Source organism: Achroia grisella, unplaced genomic scaffold (assembly GCF_030625045.1).
Source record: "Achroia grisella isolate CSIRO2021 unplaced genomic scaffold, CSIRO_AGI_Agris_v1 utg567, whole genome shotgun sequence".
Classification (NCBI taxonomy): Eukaryota; Metazoa; Arthropoda; class Insecta; order Lepidoptera; family Pyralidae; genus Achroia; species Achroia grisella.
In genome coordinates this window covers 869,217-877,656 of record NW_026712947.1, presented here as the reverse complement: position 1 = coordinate 877,656, position 8,440 = coordinate 869,217, and positions in this window count along the sequence as shown.

Sequence of the window (8,440 nt, the reverse complement as noted above, 5' to 3'; positions counted from 1 at the left end):
ATTTCTCATGGTTAAATCTATATGATAAGTTTTACCGTACTACGATTTGTATATTTTTTCATATAATTATTAATATAAACGAAATGGCCGCCGCTCTTCTGAGTGAAAATGCAGGCATTGATGTAATGTCGAAATTTTTCACGTCTAGTCAGTGAAACGAGTGCGCGGGAAGACATAGGATTGTAATTTTTAAACGGAAACGTGTAAGCGACACCAGTGCATTGTACCGTAGGTTTATATTAGCTGGCTTCCTCTAGTTATTGCTCACAGCTTTGTTTAAATTTTCATTATCCGACATGCGACGGTGAGTGGAAGGTGCCGAAATATCTTTCGTGTTTTCAGGAGATTGTATATGATTTTGAATAGGTATAAGAATTACCAATATGGAAATATTTTAGCATAATATAATTGCTTTACATACAGTTTGTACGCCGACAAAAGTTTATAATTACATTACTGTAGTTAGCGACAGAAGTATTTTAATTAAATCATTGTTTTTAATAGTATATAACCAAGCGTTATTTCCCACTGTAGTGAATCCGCCATGATTTTCAATAAGCCAGTTTATGTTAAATTAATACATACTTAATTAGTGATAACTAAATGGTAATAAATGATATTTACCGAATTCATATGTTTTTATTTTAATTAATATACAATTAAATATATTCCCATATTGTAATACCATTGACTGTGTATATGTACTTACGTAACTCGAACGAATTTATTGTTCTATAATATTTACGCACAAAATTGCATAACACAATTTATTTTTTAGACTATTATACATATAGAGATATATAGATAGAGTTTCTAATGTATGAAAAAGTGGAGGACTTTCCATCCATCAGAAACTATACGCTAATGGTAAGACAAATTGATTGAGGATGAAATATCGCCCCTTGTAGCGTTTCTACCAGGAATTGACCACTATGATTTACCAGAGTACATTACATAGTGCGTTGCCAGAAATAGTATAACAGTAACCATGTCAGGTTGACTTCCGCGCGGTGTCGCCTTGAGAACATCGTGGTTAATTCATAGTGAATTTGCCACGACGCTGACCTGACTTCATGCTCATCCTCCACTGGTGCTCCGCTTGCATATGCGCAAACGGGTGCACAATTGTATAATCATCTAAGAGTAAAATCCAAACATATTTATTTAAAGCATTACAAATCAAATGTTATTAACTGTAGACATTAAAGCTAGTGCGTTAAGAAATGAGTCTATAACCGAATATTACGGAAAATTGAATTGAAAGATTACAATTAGAAAATTGTAAATTAAGGCAATGCAAGATTGAAACTATTTAGTACTGTTAATTAAATATATGTATACGTTATTGTTCTTCTACAAAATTATTTAAAGGTAATAAAAGAAATCTAAATGCCTAATCTCCTGTCCTATTCCAACGGGGATCGGAATTACAAAACTTTCACGGATAAAAACTAGCTGTGCCGGCGTCTTCATCCGCATAAAATTAGCCTGTTATTCTGATGTAATGTTGATGTGTGTTAGTATAAGCTCTATTACTACAAAGTTTTATCAAAATCAGTTCGGTAGTTTTTGCGTGAGAGTAACAAATATCCATCCATCCATACTCACAAACTTTCACGTTTATAATATTAGCAAGAGGGGGAAGGGGATTGTTAGTAATGAGGGCTGTTGACCCCATTGCTAGCAATGCACCAGGTTGACCTCCACGCGATTCCCCCTGGAGACCATTCTGATAAATTCCTGTGAATTTGTTACAATGGGCAAACTGAGCTGACTTCATGCTCAACCTATCATACTCCACTGGTGCCCACCAGCGTAAACCGTTAGCGCAGGCGGGTGCTTAGCATCCACTAAAAAATATATTACTAATATTTTTTTTAATTCACCTCTCTTGTGGCATTTCTTAAAATTAATAAAGGATGGTCAGTAAATAAAACACACGATCTAGTCAGATTGTTTATAATGTTTAAGAATCAATTCCATTCGGATTGAGTGGCTTCTACATGAAATGGAAAATAACATGCATACAACTTCAATACGTGAATAGCACTATTATTATATGTAAAACCTATTTCCCTTATAATTACTCTGTTTTATATAACATACAAAATATAATAGGTATATATCAAAGTGTAAAGTCAAAATGTAGCTATATAACAAAATCTATTCAACTGTTTATCTACTATGGAGGCATGCAGAGGTAGTTCGGTACTTTATTTAATAGGTAGTTACTTTAACGTTATCTTACGTTACATCAAAACAATGGAAACTCATAAGGTTTGGAAACTCATTATCTATGAAAACGATATAAATTAAAAACATCTGAAATTTAATAATGACATAATTTGAATACACCTGTAACTTTAAATGGCATAACTACAAAAATTATGTTATTGAATAATTTACTCTAACGTGAAAGCATTAAAGTTTCTTTTCCAATACTTGTAATTTTTGCTTTAATCCAGTTTATTATTAATCGAGTGACTTATATAATTTTGAGAACAGCCAAGTAATTTTATGTAAAACATCAGACTCAGATCAGACCGTTTTTGGTGGCGACGCATCACTATGATATGTGATAGCATAATACTACTAATTTGATGTGATGTGCCGCTCAAGCGACTCCCCGCTTCAAGCATATCATAGCAGTATCAGAGAACCGCCATGGCTCACCTTTTTTTTTTTATATGGTTGCTTTTTTATGTGATTGGAATCACAAACTGCCCGGCCCACCTGATTGTATAATAACCGTCGCATATATGGACAGCACTACAGACATAACTTTATGATGCGACTCCTGTGATTATGCGTTACCATTGAGGTGGATAAAACTATCATTTCTCTTATTCTATGTATATTTCTACATCCATTTGTCACTTTACAACCGAAAAACATCTTACAAAGCAAGTTGCTTGGCGGCTGAAAGGTAGTGAGGCACGTGCATAAACGACATTTACAATCAAACTTTTTATTAGGCTGTTCAAAAAATTATTTTCTGAAAATTACAGTACTATCAGCATAAGTTACTAAGGAGCAGGGCATTGTCGACTAGATACAGTCCAGGAGTAATCTAACATTGAGGGTGATGCAGCTGGAATCAAGTCACAACGCGAGTTTCAAGGCGTTTGTCGGCCGGTCCCCACCAACATGCGCCCACCTTCATGAATGAGAACCCCGAAGGGGCTGGTGTATCGGCGCTACTGTTGCAGATTGCCGTCCTCAGTTCGTCCGTCCGTCCATGACCACACAGACGATTTATATATTTTATAATTATTTAAATATTAGTCATATATATGTTAGTCTACACGGTATTTATAATATGGCCCATTAGTAACCTGAATGAAATAAATAAAAAAATAAGCTACCACCAATATGAGTTTCACATTATTTCGATGGTATATTTAACCATTTATTACATGAGTACTTAACAAGTTATGTGGTACATATAAAGGAAGATGTAACAGTGACTCTATTTACAATTAGAAGCTTGACGCACGAAAATACATTTTGTATAACACCTCGTTTGAAAAATCAAAGCAAAAGCTGAATTATTCTTTACACCGGTAAATCGATACATTAACTGCCTTTAAACACACATTCGTTCACGTGCGATAAGAAGCGCGCGTGTTTTAGCGCGGGAAAGACAGCGCGCGCAATCGTGGAATTTCATTTGACTATTCCTTGTATTCACTTTGTCGCGCTTGATTGCACGTATGTTTCAAATACTTATTTTTAATTCCACAGACACATGTAAGAATAACTCTATAATTATATCTTTGACCATAGTCAGATGTCCTCCATTTTGGAATGATAACTATTACAAAAAGGCGCAATGAATCTTCTTTCTCGCGTGAATGAAAGTGCGTGTAAAGGCTATTGAATAAATATAAATTCTGCGCATAAACAACTTATGCCCTATCTGTAGAGCCAATATAATAAACACCTAATTTTAAAAAAAACACCATGCTGCCAAGGGCTTTTTACTTGATTTCTGCTGTTAGTCTTTTTTCTTCTCGATTATTATCATAGATGGAGTATTCAGAGGAATAAGACCACCGTCGACAGCGTGGAAAACACGTCATGTCCATATTTCGCTGGTTACATCGGCAACCAACGTGCCAAAGGTCAGCTAATTCATTGAATTTATTATATTTAAACTGTTACGGTGTAAAGAATAATTAGAATATTTTATATACAAATTATTTCACGATACCCAAATAATCGATTATTATTATGCCTGAAAATAATGTCTTATACAGATTACAATATGCAAATGTCAGAAGCACTAAATAGTAAAAAAAAATTTAGCTTACTACACGAAACATCGACCGGGCTAAATGCAAATTTTACAACAATCACTTACTGTATTTATAAAACATACATTTTACATGAACCGGTAACATTTTAAATATTAAAACGAAAAACATATTCTGTGCAAACTCAAAAACACATGTCACTTAATAAAAAATAATGACAATTAATGGAAATTAAAAAAAATAATAATAGGACAAGACATTCAACGTATAAAGTTTTAACCACTTGATAGCAGAACGAAAAATATGTAATAAAAAACTAATTAGATATATTTAGGCAATACTCGCCAACTTTTGTCATACGAAAGAAATTGTTATGGATTTAGTATCGAACATTTAGGATCAGGATGTAATCAACATTTTAAGAGCCTGATGGAAGATCGTGAAAGTGGCAAGAGCTCCAACAAGAGCGTGGCTCTTAAATTATGAATGAATCAAACAAGTAAATGTAAATATACCTCTTTACAATATTTTAACGTTGTACAGTCAATGCTGTATTTATTGATTTTACTGAGTTCAGTGCAAACTGATATAAAATTGGTAACTATTAAATAAGAGTAAATGTGTTGCTATCGAGTTAAAATAAACGTTCAAATTTAAAAATATACATGGAAAATACTACCGGTTCCGCTTATTATTGACAGCAATTTAAAAGTAACACTAGAGTACAACGAAGACCAAAACACAAGTTTTTTTTAAACCCGGTCAAATCCTAACACCTTAAGACAGATTTAGTTGGGAACTATTTGTACACAGTCGGGTATTGGGGTAGTATTAGACAACCATCAGTTATGTCGGATGATGTATATCTCTTACTAATCGAGCTATCAAATAACGCTTCCGTTAAAATAGAACCACAATACCCTGTGCTCGAGTCTAACCTAACACCTAAAAGCTAGGGACAAATACGGTCGCAAAGGAGACAATTTAATAATTTCTTAAATTTATTTTTTACAACAGCAACATTGATACTAAACGATCTCGCAACACAGAAAACATTCATATCCAGAAGATACCGCACATTTTCTGTTCAAATCTAATACTATTACACTCATTTATTTTAAATATATGTATTTTTTTTCCAAATATATTTTATATTTATAAGTTTTTCAAACTCTATATAAAATATTCATATTGTTCCCTTTGCGACGAAATTTACATCGAAATGTTCCAATTATTATGAATATAGAAGTTTTGAATAAGTACTATTTATTAATATGAGAGCCTCTGTAGAGGTTAACAACGCATTTATTGTATGACTCCATTATGCTATGTAAAATTCTTACTGTAAGCCCGCGCTGTGGGGACAGCGCGGCGGGGCAGCGGGGCGGCGGCGGGCCGGCCCCGCGCGCTCCCGCCCGTGGGGCCAGTCCCCGTGGGGTCAGCCCCCGTGGGGTCAGTCCCCGTGGGGTCAGCCCCCGGCCGGGCCCCGGGGGGGGCGCGGGGGGCCCGCCCGGCCCCCCCCCGCCGTCCGAGGAACCAAACTAGCGTGGTCATCCATGTGCACTCCACTGCCCGCCGGGACGCACCCCGACGGCGCGGTGGCAGTGCGCATATGATTATTGTAAATTCAAGCATGGTGTCAATTCCGACTAGCTCATGCGTTACATCAATATATTATATCTTTCGAATATTTATAATTTTGCATACTGCTTGCCTGCTCGAGGCGCCAATCTTGCATTTTGTCAATTTCGTGTCAAAGCCTATGTTTTCCGCTAGCTACAACGTTATCTATTACAATTTTGCTTCCGCGTTTCTGACTTTTTCCGCATTATATCCCCGACTTATAAGTCAAATTCGAGTTCAAAGAACTCATAATACCTAGCAGTCTTTGGATACCTCTATCACTAAGACCCATCTTCTCGCACTTGTAAATACATATTTCCTCCAAAATATATTTCGGAGTTAAACATTTTATATTTTTTTCATCAATATCTCTTTAAATATACTTCAACATTATTAGATGCAGTACTACGCCTGCTAATTTAAGTAACACTGTCTCGTATATATTTTTTTACGGTGAAAAGACACCATTTGTGTTTCTGTTCGCATATGGAACCCACGGAACCCTTCTATCATAATGCCTACATACAACGTGTGACAGAATTCATCCATACGCCAATCCAACCAAATCCAACAACTTGAAAATGTATGCATATTTTAAAAAGTGATACAGCGTTTATATACCTTATTTTTCTATAGGCTCTTCATCATAATTACGACAAAGAAAGACAGTTTGTTCAGTATAGATAAGTTTAATTTACACACATATTACACAGATAATAAAAAAAATCTTGGACGACTCGCACAAAATGAGTCAAAAGAAAATAGAACCCGTGATGATCAGTAGAGAAACTAAACCGCTAGATCACTGACTGTGGATTGCATAAACTCTGTCACATATTGGCTATAGTACCCGGTACCAGCGATACCCTAGTTCCATATGCATTCCATTATGCGCGAGTGGTCGCGTCCGTATAGAGCCGCACGTCTCCGCGCGCTCTTTGTTAATATTTAATCCTTCATAAATAATCTTTGTACTCGTTCATTACATTACGGTCAATAATCTTAACACTAAATATACATAAAAATATCACAGCACTATCGATTCACTTACACTAAAATCACGTCGCTTTGCGATGTAATTTTTAATATAATAATAAAAAAGGAATCGAAATTGAAATGCACGGGCCTGCCGCCGGTCCGGAACGAGACGATTCAATCCACACACGAATATATACATACAGAGTGAAAACTTATTAAAGATTCCAGTGCTCATTAAAGAGCTCTAGTAATGTTCCCTTTCTATCATTTATCTAATGATATTGAAATGGAAATTAGACATTTGCAATTGCGTACATTCACATCATATTTGCAACTATTAGATGGTTTCTATATAATTGCAAAACTTTCAATTACAATCGGTTTCAATTAAGAAATGATTGTGACAATACTATATAATCAATAATATCTCCTGGAATATTATTTATAGTTGCATCAATATACAATATATATAACTAAGAACAATAAATACGTTTAAATCTAGTGTGATGTTTCATATTATTAATGTTTGTAACTTAGTAACAGTTAAAAAAAAAGTAATTGCAGTTTTGTATATAAATTGCTTTGTTTTATATGAGGCGGACTTATACATCCTAATAAAACCTACAAAATAAATATATACAAACAATTCCTTGCAAATATGCATAAAAAACATGGGTATCACAGTTTCATAAAAAAAACCTTCCTAGTGACGGCTGCTTACACTCTGTATATTTTATAGTCTGTGGTCAAACGCTCGCGTACTTCTTAAACATTAAAATTCGAATTTGAAAATTTGTAATTCCATTTTCAAATATGCGGACACCATTTTGTGAAAGTCCCATAAACACCGGCCGGCGGCCTCCATATCAAGCAAAATTGAAATGCAATTATTAAGTGCCGCAAACAATACCAAATATTTACAAAGCTGTTGTTCACCAATATATCTTAATCTAAACCTTTGGATCGAGTAAATCGAAATTATAATTATAATCGGAATATTATGCTTTCTTGATCGAGATTAGATGTTTCCTTTTTGTGATGACGATACTCATTTAAAACGTATTTTACGACTTTGCGTACGATCAAAATGGCACAAATATACATTAACATTAATAGTAAATTTATATGAAACGATGAAAAATCCCAAAATACTCATCGGATGACACTACAACTTAAAAAACTAAAATGAGGTAGCATAGTTATGAACATGATTAAAACATTACGTAGCACATAACGTTTTGGTGGGATATATGTTATACATGTATAATAACAGTTATATTAAAATATATCCTATGGATTACTGAGGTATATAGACGTTTGTATGAGGTAGAGGCGTGGGTCGGCAGAATGGAGTTCGGCGTCTTCGTTCGCTTCGTTTAAAAAACATTTCGATATTACAAAATAGTCGTATAAATATTAGGTGAATAGCCGATACAGTTCCGCCGTAATATATATGATACAATATATGATTATTTCTAGTGTTGCGTGTATTTGATGGTCCATGATTGGTCAATATTGGCACACAAACGTGTGAAGCGTGTTCCTACATATTTGTCTATGATTGTCCATATTGGAGAGATCAT